At 42.0% G+C, this 19,020-nt stretch overlaps 1 protein-coding gene across 2 annotated transcripts in view; it reads right to left on the bottom strand.

Annotated features, from left to right (window-relative positions):
* The window catches only part of slc44a5a (solute carrier family 44 member 5a), a 109,693-nt gene that overhangs the window by 89,747 nt on the left and 926 nt on the right, over positions 1-19,020 (bottom strand). The gene's annotated exons all lie outside the window — the stretch shown is intronic.

Genomic DNA, 19,020 nt, shown 5'->3' with positions numbered 1-19,020 from the left:
ACCATGGGAAAGTTCAGTCTTACACTCTGCTGATTTGTGTCAAATGACACCCTTTTCCCCATACAGAGCACTATGTTTTCCAAAATAGAGTAGAGGAATAGTCATTTGAGGACACTACCATTTTCTATGTCATTTTGCATGGACATTGCATATTATAGAGTTACTGTAGCTATTCAGTTCATGCATATTCCCTGTGTAGATGAGCTGAGTCATTTCTAACTCCCAGATACAGTCCCGTCCCTGGTGACCATGTCAATGAGCCCAGAGGGGACAGAGACAGTAGGAGACAAACCCCAACAACAGAGAGCATCCTCAGTGAGGGCCTCCAAATTACACCTCTCAGAGAGACAAGTCAAGTATACAGTATAATGGGAAAAATAGCAATAAAGCAAATTGCTTCAGCAACAGCTCACATCCATTTTGATGAATAGTGGTAATGTATCTTAGGGACCAGAATTGTTTGGAGGCTATTGGTTTGGTGTTGTGTGTGTGTGTGTGTGTGTGTGTGTGTGTGTGTGTGTGTGTGTGTGTGTGTGTGTGTGTGTGTGTGTGTGTGTGTGTGTGTGTGTGTGTGTGTGTGTGTGTGTGTGTGTGTGTGTGTGTGTGTGTGCTGATGTTTATTTGCTGGCCTTATCTGTCCTCAAACACAGTGAACGGGCTACTTTCCTGGTCTGTCACCCAGAGATAATCCTGCCCGTCCTGTCCTGCTCCCTCCTCCGGCAGTCACATAATCTGGGAGAAGGTGTCTCACTCACTCACTCACTCACTCACTTACATACCTTAAGGGAAGAATTCGGCAGTACCTGTATGGTTAGTGAGAAAGTCCATATTGCAAATGTACGGTCCCTTACTAGACGTCCGAAATCGTTTGTAAAATTCGCGGACGGCGTCGGGCCGAGCGGCAGGGCCGGACCTACCAGGAAGTCATCAAATGAACGTTGTCGGACATTCGGTTTCCGTTTTACAAAAATAATAAGATTTATGTCATTTTTCCCATGTCCCGGAAATTCCCACAAGAGGGCATAAGCAATCATATGGCTATTGCTACAAAACATCACGATTCACGACGGGGCCTTATCTCGAAAACTGAAAATATTTAGAAGCCGAAACTCGGTGAGCGTAGGGGCGGCATAATGGGCAGTTGGCCCCGAACAAGATGGCGTCTAGGCCTCAACGGTTTTTGAGTTATGGCCATTTATCTGGGATTAAAGGTCCAAAATGAAAATAGAGAAATTATTTTTCCACTTCACGTCAAAGTCAAGGAGCCTCCGGTGTCAATAAAAAAAGAACCAGCCATTTATCTATCGTCATTTAAGAGAAATCGCATAACGACACCTTGGTGATGTTCACGGATAGGTGTTTTTTTTTTTTTCAACGGTTACAGATCCAGTTGCAGGTTGTTCTTACGAATCTTTTTAAAGTGTGCTGCGGAGCTCTGCGAGATTTCTGTGATTTTCTATGATTTTCTGAAATAACACACACTCACTAAACCCTCCGTAAATAACTCAGTTCTTAACGTAAAGACTTAAAACTCAGGATTCTGTAAAGGCATACCCCAATCATGATATGAGTTTATTTATAGCTTCCTGTGCCAACCGGAAGTGCCTTTAATGGTGTCACAGTGGCAGTTTCCATGGGTTAAAAAGGTCAGATCTTTTCAAAACTTCATATGTGTGACTAGGTAACCCTCATGAACTGTAAATCAGTCATTTCTCCCAGCAGATGTCAAAGAAAAGCTCTCACACGCACACACAGCAAGGATGGAGTGAAAAAGTGTGGTTCTTAAAGACACAGAGAGCAGGCAATGGCATAAACATAATGTCTAGGCCGTGCCGAGTTCAACGAGATATCCCGCTTGACCGTAGCTCGCTCGGTCTGAGCGCAGCGACCATTAGAAAAGTAGGCCCAAAATGAAGCCTGCCCCACAACGTCATTTGCTTTTGGGTGACAGTGAGAGAACCGTTAGGGTGAGAAGCACAATTCGACCTCAGGTATGTTCCTAAGGTCCTTCCGATCCGTGCAAGCCTAACGTTGACAGTGTGGCATTAACCCTTAATAGTTAAAAGATGGTGTTTACTTCAAAAAGTTTGCATTGATTTCTCTCCCCATAGGAATACATTGCCTTTACCCCTAAATTCAACCTGAAGTCTATATGGGTTATGAATGCCGTATGAACCTGTCTTTGGTAACAGTCCATCAGGCCAGTATGAGGTCTACCTGTGTTGATTCTAAGCTTCCTGGACCAACCGGAAGTGGTTAAAATCACCCTAAAAGTGTTTTTCCATTACCTGCCTGCAGTTTGATAGACATAGTGCATTCAACCCTGTGTAAATCAGTCAATTCTTAACGTAAGGACTTAAAACTCAGGATTCTGTAAAAGCATAGCCCAGTGAGGATATGTGTTGACTTATAGCTTCCTGTGACAACCGGAAGTGCCTTAATTGGTGTCTCAGGGGCTGTTTCGAGGGGTTAAAAAGTCAGATCTGTCCAAAACTTCATATGTGTGATTAGGCAACCCCCATGAACTGTAAATCAGTCATTTTTCCCATAAAATTTCAAAGGAAAACTAAATCACACAGACACACAACTTGGAAGGAGGGACGTATTGGGGTTTGTAGAGACAGACAGTGCCTCCAATAGTTAGCTTTGTTCGAGCTAAAAGAACCGTCAGACCTAGAGTTCCGAAACTTTAGAAACCTGTTCTAGGCCTCGGGTCGATAGTGCGTGGTGAGTTAGGTGGCTCTAGAAGGTTCTCGGACCGAGAAATAGCCTCGTACATTTGCAATGTCTTCAATTCATTTTGACCATTACGAAAATGGCAACATTTAGAAAAGTCTCAGAGACACAAGACTAGGTGCATTGAAACCGGCTCGGGCCATAGAGACGGACCACAACGTTTCGGTCCGATAGCTCATTCAAGGACCCCATAGCAAGGCATTGAAAAAATGGATTTTCAGCACCAATTAGGGTTTTACTCGGGCACCGAAGGACCTATCGAGCCGAAACTCGGGATTCGGGGTCGCCTCACATAGGCCTTCACATAATGTCTGACCTGGACCCGCAGCTAGAACGTAACTATGTGTTTTACGTTTTTATTATGTTTTAAACTAATGGCGCTGTGAATTATGGGCCTGCTCTGACATATGTGATAGTTGGCTTCTAAATGAGTTGGAAAAAGTGGGTTTGGTGTCAATTGGTATCAGTTTGGTGTCAGAATGACATCTAATTGACTGGTGGACACTGACTTGCTAGTTGACTTTTGTACATTAGCAATATGTTTAAACGGAGAGGGACCATCACCAAAATGGCATTCTGAAATCAACACAAAAAATGGCATCACCATAGTCTCCAGGCTGTGCAGAGTTCAACGAGACGCCCCGCTTGACCGTAGCTCGCTCTGAGTGCAGCGACCTTGAAAAAAAGAAGGCGCAAAAGGAAGCCTGGCCCTCAATGTCATTTGCTTTTGGGTGACAGTGAGAGAACCGTTAGGGTGAGAAGCACAATTCGACCTCAGGTACGTTCCTGAGGTCCTCCCGATCCGTGCAAGCCTAACCTTGACCGTGTGGCATTAACCCTTAACAGTTAAAATAAGGTGTTTACTTCAAACAGTTTGCATTGACTTCTCTCCCCATAGGAATACATTGCCTGCACCTCTAAATTCAACCTGAGGCCTATGTGGGTTATGAATGCCTTATGAACCTGTCTTCTATGACAGTCCATCAGCTCACTATGAGGTCTACCTGTGCCGATTCTAAGCTTCCTGAAGCAACCGGAAGTGGTTAAATTGACCCAAAAGGTGTTTTGATGTACATAACCTTCAAAGGTGAAAATGACTACATTCAACCCTGTGTAGATCGTAGATCAGTCAATTCTTAACTTAAAGACTTAAAACTCAGGATTCTGTAAGTTTCTATGTCAATCAAGACATGGGTTTACTTATAGCTTCCTGTGCCAACCGGAAGTGCCTTTAATGATGTCACAGTGGCAGTTTCCAAGGGTTAAAAAGGTCAGATCTTTTCAAAACTTCATATGTGTGACTAGGTAACCCTCATGAACTGTAAATCAGTCATTTCTCCCAACAGATGTCAAAGAAAAGCTCTCACACGCACACACAGCAAGGATGGAGTGAAAAAGTGCGGTTCTCAAAGACACAGAGAGCAGGCAATGGCATAAACATAATCTCTAGGCCGTGCCGAGTTCAACGAGATATCCCGCTTGACCGTAGCTCGCTCGGTCTGAGCGCAGCGACCATTAGAAAAGTAGGCCCAAAATGAAGCCTGCCCCACAACGTCATTTGCTTTTGGGTGACAGTGAGAGAACCGTTAGGGTGAGAAGCACAATTCGACCTCAGGTACGTTCCTAAGGTCCTCCTGATCCGTGCAAGCCTAACCTTGACCATGTGGCATTAACCCTTAATAGTTAAAATAAGGTGTTTACTTCAAAGAGTTTGCATTGACTTCTCTCCCCATAGGAATACATTGCCTGCACCCCTAAAGCCTATGTGGGTTATGAATGACTTATGAACCTGTCTTCTATGACAGTCCATCAGACCACTATGAGGTCTACCTGTGCCAATTATAAGCTTCCTGAAGCAACCGGAAGTGGTTGAAATCACCTTATCAGTGTTGATCCATACACTGCATGCAGTTTGATAGACATAGTGCATTCAACCCTGTGTAGATCAGTCAATTCTTAACTTAAAGACTTAAAACTCAGGATTCTGTAAGTGGCTATGTCAATCAAGACATGTGTTTACTTATAGCTTCCTGTGCCAACCGGAAGTGCCTTTAATTGGGTCACACTGTCTGTTTTGAAGGGTTAGAAAAGTCACATTCTCCAAAACTTCATATGGTGACCAGGTAACCCTCCTAAACTGTAAATCAGTCATTTCTCCCAGCAGATGTCAAAGAAAAGCTTCATGGAGTGAAAAGTGTGAAAGACACAGAGAGCAGGCAATGGCATAAACATAATGTCTAGGTAACCCTCCTAAACTGTAAATCAGTCATTTCTCCCAACAGATGTCAAAGAAAATCTCTCACACGCACACACAGCAAGGATGGAGTGAAAAGTGCGGTTCTCAAAGACACAGAGAGCAGGCAATGGCATAAACATAATAATCTCTAGGCCGTGCCGAGTTCAACGAGATATCCCGCTTGACCGTAGCTCGCTCGGTGTAAGCGCAGCGACCATTAGAAAATTAGGCCCAAAATGAAGCCTGCCCCACAACGTCATTTGCTTTTGGGTGACAGTGAGAGAACCGTTAGGGTGAGAAGCACAATTCGACCTCAGGTATGTTCCTAAGGTCCTTCCGATCCGTGCAAGCCTAACGTTGACCGTGTGGCATTAACCCTTAATAGTTAAAAGAAGGTGTTTACTTCAAAGAGTTTGCATTGACTTCTCTCCCCATAGGAATACATTGCCTTTACCCCTAAATTCAACCTGAAGTCTATATGGGTTATGAATGCCGTATGAACCTGTCTTTGGTAACAGTCCATCAGGCCAGTATGAGGTCTACCTGTGTTGATTCTAAGCTTCCTGGACCAACCGGAAGTGGTTAAAATCACCCTAAAAGTGTTTTTCCATTACCTGCCTGCAGTTTGATAGACATAGTGCATTCAACCCTGTGTAAATCAGTCAATTCTTAACGTAAGGACTTAAAACACAGGATTCTGTAAAAGCATAGCCCAGTGAGGATATATGTTGACTTATAGCTTCCTGTGCCAACCGGAAGTGCCTTAATTGGTGTCTCAGGGGCTGTTTCGAGGGGTTAAAAGTCAGATCTGTCCAAAACTTCATATGTGTGATTAGGCAACCCCCATGAACTGTAAATCAGTCATTTTTCCCATAAAATTTCAAAGGAAAACTAAATCACACAGACACACAACTTGGAAGGAGGGACGTATTGGGGTTTGTAGAGACAGACAGTGCCTCCAATAGTTAGCTTTGTTCGAGCTAAAAAAACCGTCAGACCTAGAGTTCCGAAACTTTAGAAACCTGTTCTAGACCTCGGGTCGATAGTGCGTGGTGAGTTAGGTGGCTCTAGAAGGTTCTCGGACCGAGAAATAGCCTCGTACATTTGCAATGACTTCAATTCATTTTGACCATTACGAAAGTGGCGACATTTAGAAAAGTCTCAGAGACACAAGACTAGGTGCATTGGAACCGGCTCGGCCCATAGAGACGGACCCCAACGTTTCGGTCCGATAGCTCATTCAAGGACCCCATAGCAAGGCATGGAAAAAAGTGGATTTTCAGCACCAATTAGGGTTTTACTCGGGCACCGAAGGACCTATCGAGCCGAAACTCGGGATTCGGGTCGCCTCACATAGGCCTTCACATAATGTCTGACCTGGACCCGCAGCTAGAACGTAACTATGTGTTTTACGTTTTTATTATGTTTTAAACTAAAGGCGCTGTGAATTATGGGCCTGCTCTGACATATATGATAGTTGGCTTCTAAATGAGTTGGAAAAAGTGGGTTTGGTGTCAATTGGTATCAGTTTGGTGTCAAAATGACATCTAATTGACTGATGGACACTGACTTGCTAGTTGACTTTTGTACATTAGCAATATGTTTAAACGGAGAGGGACCATCACCAAAAGTGACATTCTGAAATCAACCCTAACGAGCCATGGAGATGAACCAGAATCACTGCCCAGCTATCCCGAGTTCATCGGGCCAGTCAATTTCACATTCCTGCAGGATTTTATAGCATGACAAATTCGTGATGGTACCTGCCCATTGAACCATATTGCAAATGCACAGTGACTTTGCAAAAGTGAGAAAACATAAACAAATGGACATGATGAAATCAACACAACGAGTGATGGAAATGTACAACTATCACTGCTCAGCCATCCTGTGTTCATCAGACCAGTCAATTTTGCATTTTTGAGCATGTCAAATTTCATATGGTAAATGCACATTGAAACATATTGCAAATGCACGTGCACTTACAATATGATTCTATAGTGAAACAACATCACCTAATGGACATGATGAAATCAACACAACGAGTGATGGAAATGTACAACTATCACTGCCCGGCCATCCTGTGTTCCCATAGCGAGCATTAATATCAGAATGACCGGTAAATGCATTTACAACCATATTTTTATTTTTGGGTTACCAGTTGCACAACAATGCACGTGCATTTGCAATATGATTCTATAGTGAAAAAACATCACCTAATGGACATGATGAAATCAACACAACGAGTGATGGAAATGTACAACTATCACTGCTCGGCCATCCTGTGTCCATCAGACCAGTCAATTTTGCATTTTTGAGCATGTCAAATTTCATATGGTAAATGCACATTGAAACATATTGCAAATGCGCGCGCACTTGCAATATGATTCTATAGTGTAAAAACATCACCTAATGGACATGATGAAATCAACACAACGAGTGATGGAAATGTACAACTATCACTGCCCGGCCATCCTGTGTTCCCATAGCGAGCATTAATATCAGAATGACCGGTAAATGCATTTACAACCATATTTTTATTTTTGGGTTACCAGTTGCACAACAATGCACGTGCATTTGCAATATGATTCTATAGTGAAAAACATCACCTAATGGACATGATGAAATCAACACAACGAGTGATGGAAATGTACAACTATCACTGCTCGGCCATCCTGTGTCCACCAGACCAGTCAATTTTGCATTTTTGAGCATGTCAAATTTCATATGGTAAATGCACATTGAAACATATTGCAAATGCGCGCGCACTTGCAATATGATTCTATAGTGTAAAAACATCACCTAATGGACATGATGAAATCAACACAACGAGTGATGGAAATGTACAACTATCACTGCCCGGCCATCCTGTGTTCCCATAGCGAGCATTAATATCAGAATGACCGGTAAATGCATTTACAACCATATTTTTATTTTTGGGTTACCAGTTGCACAACAATGCACGTGCATTTGCAATATGATTCTATAGTGAAAAAACATCACCTAATGGACATGATGAAATCAACACAACGAGTGATGGAAATGTACAACTATCACTGCTCGGCCATCCTGTGTCCATCAGACCAGTCAATTTTGCATTTTTGAGCATGTCAAATTTCATATGGTAAATGCACATTGAAACATATTGCAAATGCGCGCGCACTTGCAATATGATTCTATAGTGTAAAAACATCACCTAATGGACATGATGAAATCAACACAACGAGTGATGGAAATGTACAACTATCACTGCCCGGCCATCCTGTGTTCCCATAGCGAGCATTAATATCAGAATGACCGGTAAATGCATTTACAACCATATTTTTATTTTTGGGTTACCAGTTGCACAACAATGCACGTGCATTTGCAATATGATTCTATAGTGAAAAAACATCACCTAATGGACATGATGAAATCAACACAACGAGTGATGGAAATGTACAACTATCACTGCTCGGCCATCCTGTGTCCATCAGACCAGTCAATTTTGCATTTTTGAGCATGTCAAATTTCATATGGTAAATGCACATTGAAACATATTGCAAATGCGCGCGCACTTGCAATATGATTCTATAGTGTAAAAACATCACCTAATGGACATGATGAAATCAACACAACGAGTGATGGAAATGTACAACTATCACTGCCCGGCCATCCTGTGTTCCCATAGCGAGCATTAATATCAGAATGACCGGTAAATGCATTTACAACCATATTTTTATTTTTGGGTTACCAGTTGCACAACAATGCACGTGCATTTGCAATATGATTCTATAGTGAAAAAACATCACCTAATGGACATGATGAAATCAACACAACGAGTGATGAAATGTACAACTATCACTGCTCGGCCATCCTGTGTCCATCAGACCAGTCAATTTTGCATTTTTGAGCATGTCAAATTTCATATGGTAAATGCACATTGAAACATATTGCAAATGCGCGTGCACTTGCAATATGATTCTATAGTGTAAAAACATCACCTAATGGACATGATGAAATCAACACAACGAGTGATGGAAATGTACAACTATCACTGCCCGGCCATCCTGTGTTCCCATAGCGAGCATTAATATCAGAATGACCGGTAAATGCATTTACAACCATATTTTTATTTTTGGGTTACCAGTTGCACAACAATGCACGTGCATTTGCAATATGATTCTATAGTGAAAAAACATCACCTAATGGACATGATGAAATCAACACAACGAGTGATGGAAAGGAACAACTATCACTGCCAGGCCATCCTGTGTTCATCAGGCCAGTCAATTTCACATTCCTGCAGGATTTTTATAGCATGACAAATTCGTGATGGTACCTGCCCATTGAACCATATTGCAAATGCACAGTGACTTTGCAAAAGTGAGAAAACATAAACAAATGGACATGATGAAATCAACACAACGAGTGATGGAAAGGTACAACTATCACTGCTCGGCCATCCTGTGTCCATCAGACCAGTCAATTTTGCATTTTTGAGCATGTCAAATTTCATATGGTAAATGCACATTGAAACATATTGCAAATGCGCGCGCACTTGCAATATGATTCTATAGTGTAAAAACATCACCTAATGGACATGATGAAATCAACACAACGAGTGATGGAAATGTACAACTATCAATGCCCGGCCATCCTGTGTTCCCATAGCGAGCATTAATATCAGAATGACCGGTAAATGCATTTACAAGCATATTTTTTGGGTGGTTACCAGGTGCCTATTTTCAATCACCAGTTGCACAACATGCGTATCCATCAGAATATTTTAAACAGTCCATAAAGCACTCAGGACGGACTCCATAGATAGAGGGCCGTAGTAGGGTACTCCCATAGCGGGCATGGACAATAGGCGTCCCGGTAAATGCATTTACAACCATATTTTTATTTTTGGGTTACCAGTTGCACAACAATGCACGTGCATTTGCAATATGATTCTATAGTGAAAAACATCACCTAATGGACATGATGAAATCAACACAACGAGTGATGGAAAGGAACAACTATCACTGCCAGGCCATCCTGTGTTCATCAGGCCAGTCAATTTCACATTCCTGCAGGATTTTTATAGCATGACAAATTCGTGATGGTACCTGCCCATTGAACCATATTGCAAATGCACAGTGACTTTGCAAAAGTGAGAAAACATAAACAAATGGACATGATGAAATCAACACAACGAGTGATGGAAAGGTACAACTCTCACTGCTCGGCCATCCTGTGTTCATCAGACCAGTCAATTTTGCATTTTTGAGCAAGGTCAAATTTCATATGGTAAATGCACATTGAAACATATTGCAAAATGCACGTGCACTTACAATATGATTCTATAGTGAAACAACATCACCTAACGGAGATGATGAAATCAACACAACGAGTGATGGAAATGTACAACTATCACTGCTCGGCCATCCTGTGTTCATCAGACCAGTCAATTTTGCATTTTTGAGCAAGGTCAAATTTCATATGGTAAATGCACATTGAAACATATTGCAAATGCACGTGCACTTGCAATATGATTATATAGTGAAAAAACATCACAAAATGGACATGATGAAGTCAACACAACGAGTGATGGAAAGGAACAACTATCACTGCCCGGCCATCCCGAGTTCATCAGGCCAGTCAATTTTGCATTTCTGCAGGATTTTTGAGCATGTCAAATTTCTTACGTCATTTGGCCCACAAAAAAATTCCTTATGCACAATTTAAAAAAAATATATAAAAAAATATGATAATAAAATTGGACAAAAGTATATTCATACAGTTCTTACACATGTGTAATTGACAAAAAATTGAAAGAATTTCAAAAACGGTCCAGAAAGCACTTTTTAAGGGTGTGTGAAGTTTTTACAAAATTTTGACATTTTTGACTTTTGACTTTTGACTTCCTATGAAATCATATTGGAATTGGACAAAACATATTCCTTATGCGCATGTAAAAAAAAAAAATTATGATAATAAAATTGGACAAAAGTATATTCATACAGTTCTTACACATGTGTAATTGACAAAAATCGAAAGAATTTCGAAAAACGGTCCAGAAAGCACTTTTTTATGGGTGTGTGAAGTTTTTACAAAATTTTGACATTTTTGACTTTTGACTTTTGACTTCCTATGAAATCATATTGGAATTGGACAAAACATATTCCTTATGCGCATATAAATTTTTTTTTTTTTAAAATTATGATAATAAAATTGGACAAAAGTATATTCATACAGTTCTTACACATGTGTAATTGACAAAAAATCGAAAGAATTTCGAAAAACGGTCCAGAAAGCACTTTTTTAAGGGGTGATAAGTCTTTGAAAAAATTTCATTTTTTCAAAATTTTACTTTTGGACATTGACTTGGGTTACATCTCCAATATGAAAAACCCCGGTGGAGCGCATTTGCCCCCTGTTGAATTTTTAAAGTGTTACAACTGGCAATTACCATATGGCATTTGCAATACACTTTGCATGAATCAACGCCGAATTGGGTGGTATTGGCCAATGTGTATATGGTTTGTCCGATGCCAATGACTTGCCATTCATTTTTGTCCAATACAGGGGGGTATTCCCTTACACACACACACACACATGCACACATACAGCCAAAAAACCCTTAACACACAACCCTTCTTCACAAACCATACCTCTGAATACTTTCCCACCTCCTGTACTAAAAACGATGTTCCAAAGATGATCCCTTGTTGCCCCACATCCAAATACACATATCCGACCTACACCATCACTCACTCCCTTCCTGTGCAAAGCATCATACTCTTCCTGCTCTGCTCTCTCAGTATGTCTGAATAGCCTGGGTGTCTGACTGTCTGTAGCCACATCATTGCCTTCCCATTGACAAAGCCAACCATGCGTGGCAAAGCCCCAACAAGTTGGCTGAGGCACAAACAGACTGGTACCGGACTCCTGAGACTTGTGTCTGAAGACATGAGACACTATTAGGGAGTGGAGCTGACAAGAGTGGAGCAAGAGACTTAAATGATGCTGACAAAGCACTTTTTAGGTTTTAGGAAGTTTTTGGGAGTGAGATAGCTTTTACCTGGGGGCTCGGTAAAATCCCTTTGGTTTAGGGAGTGAGGATGAACGGTACAGATTTTATCTCGGTTTTCACAGGGAGTAACAGCTTGCAGCTCTTTATCAATCTGATGATAAAAATCCTATTAGTACAACCAATTACTGAATAGTCTACACGTCATACTGATATGCCCTGATCGATTCATTACCACACAGCCAATAACATACTTCAGTTAGAGGTCTGTTATCTTGGTATTGTCTGCTATAATCGCATAGAGCTTCATTCCCGACAGATACCTCACAAGGTAAAGACAAACAAATGTGTAACGACAACCGACAACTGTCACTTGACAGTTGTAAAAGAAAAGAGGGCACCAATGCAAACAAACCAATGTATATTGTACAGTTATATTCACAAGGACAAGCGGTTTGGGTCCGGTTTATATTTCATAAACCATTTCCCATTCCCGTGTGTTGACACATTTTGTCAAGATGACTTCCACCTATTTGAGGTTATATGGTAGCGATGGATCATCCTTTACTCCACAGACGTTTCAAAAAAGGTGTGGAACAGAAAATCTATTATTGATGTCACCACATTAAAATTTCAATCTCAAGTCCTAAATTTGTAATACTAAATAATTCAAGAATTTTATGCTAGCCCAGGGGTGTCAAACTCATTTTGGCCCAGGGGCCTCATTCAGTTTTTAACGAGGTCCGGAGGGCCGCACTGAACATTAGTTACATTACCTGGCCATCAAAATTTGCTCAAAAATAATTTGGGGAATTTTCTATGCTCCCTGACTGTCTAGCTTCCACTTTGGTGATTATTAGCGAGCTGGAAACAGTCAAGAAACTAGGTCCATTATAATTTCTACACAGTTTCAATTTGGTTTTAGTCATTTTAAAGTATATTGAGTTTGTTTCTCCCACCCAAAGAAAAAATAAAATCATAATAATGTTTTACTCAAACCACCCGTGGACCGGATTTAACCCGGGCCATATGTTTGACAAATTGACACCCCTGCTCTATCTCTTGAACGTGCCGTCCTTGGCCAGCTCTCCCGCTATCTCTCTCAGAATGACCTTCTTGATCCAAATCAGTCAGGTTTCAAGACTAGTCATTCAACTGAGACTGCTCTTCTCTGTATCACGGAGGCGCTCCGCACTGCTAAAGCTAACTCTCTCTCCTCTGCTCTCATCCTTCTAGACCTATCGGCTGCCTTCGATACTGTGAACCATCAGATCCTCCTCTCCACCCTCTCCGAGTTGGGCATCTCCGGCGCGGCCCACGCTTGGATTGCGTCCTACCTGACAGGTCGCTCATACCAGGTGGCGTGGCGAGAATCTGTCTCCTCACCACGCGCTCTCACCACTGGTGTCCCCCAGGGCTCTGTTCTAGGCCCTCTCCTATTCTCGCTATACACCAAGTCACTTGGCTCTGTCATATCCTCACATGGTCTCTCCTATCATTGCTATGCAGACGACACACAATTAATCTTCTCCTTTCCCCCTTCTGATGACCAGATGGCGAATCGCATCTCTGCATGTCTGGCAGACATATCAGTGTGGATGACGGATCACCACCTCAAGCTGAACCTCGGCAAGACGGAGCTGCTCTTCCTCCCGGGGAAGGACTGCCCGTTCCATGATCTCGCCATCACGGTTGACAACTCCATTGTGTCCTCCTCCCAGAGCGCTAAGAACCTTGGCGTGATCCTGGACAACACCCTGTCGTTCTCAACTAACATCAAGGCGGTGGCCCGTTCCTGTAGGTTCATGCTCTACAACATCCGCAGAGTACGACCCTGCCTCACACAGGAAGCGGCGCAGGTCCTAATCCAGGCACTTGTCATCTCCCGTCTGGATTACTGCAACTCGCTGTTGGCTGGGCTCCCTGCCTGTGCCATTAAACCCCTACAACTCATCCAGAACGCTGCAGCCCGTTTGGTGTTCAACCTTCCCAAGTTCTCTCACGTCACCCCGCTCCTCCGCTCTCTCCACTGGCTTCCAGTTGAAGCTCGCATCCGCTACAAGACCATGGTGCTTGCCTACGGAGCTGGGGAACGGCACCTCAGTACCTCCAGGCTCTGATCAGGCCCTACACCCAAACAAGGGCACTGCGTTCATCCAGGCCTGCTCGCCTCCCTACCACTGAGGAAGTACAGTTCCCGCTCAGCCCAGTCAAAACTGTTCGCTGCTCTGGCCCCCCAATGGTGGAACAAACTCCACCACGACGCCAGGACAGCGGAGTCAATCACCACCTTCCGGAGACACCTGAAACCCCACCTCTTTAAGGAATACCTAGGATAGGATAAAGTTATCCTTCTCACCCCCCTTAAAAGATTTAGATGCACTATTGTAAAGTGGCTGTTCCACTGGATGTCATAAGGTGAATGCACCAATTTGTAAGTCGCTCTGGATAAGAGTGTCTGCTAAATGACTTAAATGTAATGTAAATGTATGCTCTATCCTCACCTAAAATAGGTGTTTAGTGAAAGGTTTACAAGCACAATACTGCCCCACATCCAAATACACATATCCAACCTTACTTGAGTCATGTTACTTGTGGCAAAATCATCCAAAATGATTTATGAGGGGAGTGAACACAACCTTGCTGTGCCATACATGAATAACCAAGAGTGTTCAGAGCAGAGGCTTCCCAAGCCTCAACAAAGCCTGGTCCCAGATCTTTTTGGCACTGTTTGCCATGATAAGGACCATAGGAGTTGACAGGATGGCACAAACAGATCTGGGACCATAGCTAGCTGAAGGACACTGAATTTGAACAGCTTTTCCTGGTACGCTGGCTGATAGCCCATAGGGAAACAGAATCTGTGCCTCACAGCTTTTGAGTTTAATGTTTGAGGTTGTCTTTAAAAAACACTTCTGGAATGATGCAAAGCCTGCACACAAACAGCAGTCATATTACAGCTACTATAACACAGTACTCAGGCAGTTGATATGGTCTGCAAAAGTGTATATTTGTATGAATTTGTTTGGCCTTTTAGTTGGTTTTTAATGTATTTAGTATATCTTCTCTTGCAATATGCAGCGTCCTCTTACTGGAATTGAGCCTTTATTTTTAAACAAATGTTTCTGTTCAGAAAATTTATCATGGGTCATAGTTATCTTCATTTCACACTGCCAATCAGTGGTGTAAAGTACTTAAGTAAAGATACTTTAAAGTACTAGTTAAGCATTTTTTGGGGGGGTATGTGTACTTTACTATTTATACTTTTGGCAACTTTTACTTTTACTTCACTACATTCCCGAAAGAAAAGAATGCACTTTTTACTCCATACATTTTCCCTGACACCCAAAAGTACTTATTACATTTTTACAGGAAAACTGTCCAATTCACACACTTATCAACAGAACATCCCTGGTCATCCCTACTGCATCTGATCAGGCAGGCTCACTAAACACAAATGCTTTGTTTGTAAATTATGTCTGAGTGTTTGAGTGTGCCCCTGGCTAGTCTTCAATAGAAGAAGAAAAAAAGTTGTGCTGTCTGGTTTGCTTAATATAAAGGAATTTTAAATTATTCATACTTTTACTTTTACTTTTGATTCTTAAGTAAATTTAAGCAATTACATTTTTCTTTTGATAGTTAAGTATTTTTAAAACCAAATACTTTTAGACTTTTACACAAGTAGTATTTTACTGGGTGACTTTTACTTTTACTGGGTGACTTTTACTTACTTTACTTACTTTTACTTTTTCCACCACTGCTGCTAATCAGCAAATAGAAGGAAAAAAGTTAGAGAAACATTATGTTAGAGAAAAACTGTAAGAAGATTGAAGTGAGACATTCACGGGGAAGCAAAAGCATACAGCAAAAATTTGTTCCGAGGAAATGGGCCCCTTTAAAAATCATAAGGAGCCACACAGCTACCGTATACAGCAGCACCCATTCGGAGGACTGTCAAACTGTGTAGACACACACACAAACACCGTTCCCAGGCAGCTCGAGGGAGGTAACCAACAGATTAGAACCACATCTCTGGATCAGAAGGACACAGCAGAGACAACACGGGGAACCTGCTTCATTATTCATAAGCCTTAGTACAGAGGCAAGACACGTCTCCAACTACAAAGGCACACTGGCCCACTCTCTGCCTCTGGCCCTACACTGTAGCCACCTAGGAAGAGAGACACAAGCCAGTGATGTCTGTCCTTGGGAGTTTTAGTGTAACCAACCAGATACTAAACCCTGGTATCTGTGCAACTTGAGACTGTGTTAGCTCGCTGAACTAAAGCTTTGACACTGGGAGGATTCAGGTCTCAGGCAAGGTTAGCTAAAACTTAAAGGGCAAGAGCCATGTTTTGGAAATGGAAAACTGCCGAAATCACTGTCAGCGAACAGCTTGACTTTGACTCAGTAAGAGTAGCAGTGCTTAACACTCCATGTAAATGTGTGAAAATGACTTAAGGCCCATTATTCACTAATTTTAATAGCATCGTACATCCCAGTACTCATTCACACATCCCATACCAGCACTGCTTCAATGCTTCCAACAATGGACTGTTCAAGTGAGAGAAAATCCTTTCTCCACACTGCTTAGGAATAAGGCATTCAGGCCAGTGAACATAATACTGGTTTATACTGGTCTGGTGCACATCCAACCCTCTCGTTCAAATGGCAGACTACACACATGCATACCTGACAATAGTTGACAGATGTCAGATTCTCTTCATTGAGCACAATCCTATTGCATTCCAAAACAGTGCACGTTCCTGTATCCAGCTGGCACTCCAGTACCAATCTACTTTGTCACAGAGAGCAAGGTATTCCGCAGTGCAGAGAGAAATATCCTGAAGCTATGTCTCAGAGAAAAAGGCAATGACAATTATGAACAGCACAGCAACAATATCAGCCTGGTCTCATAGACTAGGCGTAACATAGTAAATGAAAATCCATGATGCTAAAATTAGTATGATAAGTTACGTTTGGTATGGTTACATAAGACAGAAGGTTACTTAAAGCAAAAACTAAAGGTGGATTGTTGGTCGGGGTGGTTGATCGGGATGGATGGGTAGGCATATAATGCAAATGTCCAACAACCCAAAGGTTGCGTGTTACTACTTACTACCGTTTAGCTACATTGTATCTACACTGAAAACAAATATAAACGAAACATACAAAATGTAAAGATTAGACTAAGTTATAGTTCATATTTCTTAAATCATTCAATTTAAATAAATTCATTAGGCCCTAATTTACAAGCATTTCACTCCACCTGCAATAGCATCTGCTAAATATTTGTATGCGACCAATAAAATGTGATTTGATCTATGGATTTCACAAGACTGGCAATACAGATATGCATCTGTTGGTCACACATACCTTAAAAAAAGGTAAGGGCATGGATCAGAAAACCATTAATTGTCCGGTGTGACCACCAGTGGCTTCATGCAGTGTGACATCTCCTTCGCATAGATTTGATCTGGCTGGTGATTGTAGCCTGTGGAATGTTGTTCCACTACTCTTCAATGGACATTGTGAAGTTGCTCGATATTGGAGGGAACTAGAAGATTCTGTCGTACACGTTGATCCAGAGCATCCCAAACATGCTCAATGGGTGACATGTCTGGTGAGTATGCAGGCCAGAAGAACTGGGACATTTTCAGCTTGCAGGAATTGTGAATAGACCCTTGCGACATGGGGTTGTGCATTATCATGCTGAAACATGAGGTGATGGCGGCAGATGAATGACACGACAATGGGCCTCAGGATCTCGTCACGTCACAGAATTCTTCGGACATGGATTCTACAAGTTGGAAAATATTACACAGGGACGTTGGTCCATGCTAATGCAATGGCATTACACAGTTCCTGCAGATTGGCCACCAGCCTGCACCGTTGTCACCAGGCAGGATGGGGCCATGGACACTGCTTACGCAACAGGAACCGGGATTCGTTGGACCAGGCAATATTTTTTCCCTCCTCAATTGTCCATTGTTGGTGATTGGGTGCCCACTGGAGCCGCTTTTTCTTGTTTTTAACTGATAGGAGTAAAGCCTGGTGTGGTCGTCTGCTGCAATAGCCTATACGTGACAAGGATCAACGAGTTGTGCATTCCGAGATGTTGTTCTGCACACCACTGTTGTACTGCGCCGTTATTTGTCTGTTTGTGGCCCGCCTGTTAGCATGATTCTTGACATTCTCCTACAACCTCTCTCATCAACAAGCTGTTTTCCCCCACAGAACTGCCGCTGACTGGATGTTTTTTTTTTGTCGCACCATTTTCGGGGAAACGCTAGACACTGTCTTGCGTGAAAGGCCCAGGTGGGTGGCCGTTTCTGAGATACTTCTGATCCAGCGTGCCTGGCACCGATCATTCCACACTCAAAGTCGCTTAAGTCACTCATTTAGCCAATTCTTCTAACGTTTTTTTGAACGGTAACTGAATGTCTCGATGTAGGAGCAATCCATTTTCGTGAACCGGGTGGTGTATCTAATAAACTGGCCGGTGAGGTATCCCCTTTGCATTTCCTTTCCTTTTCCTAATTTGTAACTTATCAAATGAATTGTAATTCGTAACATATCACAAGAAATGCATGATGGACACCCACAAATTAATACATAACATACCATATGTAACATATCATACTAATTTGAGTGTCCTGGACTTTCATTTACTATGTTACACCTATCTCTGAATCCAGGTTGACAATATAGGCTACAATAGCAGCTTAATGACCTTGAAAACCATAAGTTACCTAAGAATGGTGTTTGTGAAAAGCTTCAGAAAATTGATAGGGTCATTTAAATGTGGAATATAAACGAAAACCTTTCTTTCATCATCTTCAAATGCTCTGCACACTTACCTGAGTATAGATTGTTTCTGTTTTGTGCTCAAGTTTCAGTGAGCAAAGGCCAACAATGCAAGGATGTGAGTCATCTAGTTATAAACTCAAATATAGACTATAGCCTATAAAAGTGGCCTAAAGAATGATGAATAGTGTTAAATTCAGAGAGTTCGGTTATAGTTCACCGTCAGATGAGGCTGCAGTAGCCT

The sequence above is a fragment of the Oncorhynchus keta genome, chromosome 23 (genome assembly GCF_023373465.1).
Source record: "Oncorhynchus keta strain PuntledgeMale-10-30-2019 chromosome 23, Oket_V2, whole genome shotgun sequence".
Classification (NCBI taxonomy): domain Eukaryota; kingdom Metazoa; phylum Chordata; class Actinopteri; order Salmoniformes; family Salmonidae; genus Oncorhynchus; species Oncorhynchus keta.
The sequence above is the reverse complement of the archived record's forward strand: the minus strand, read 5'-3'. Positions and strand labels throughout refer to the sequence as shown.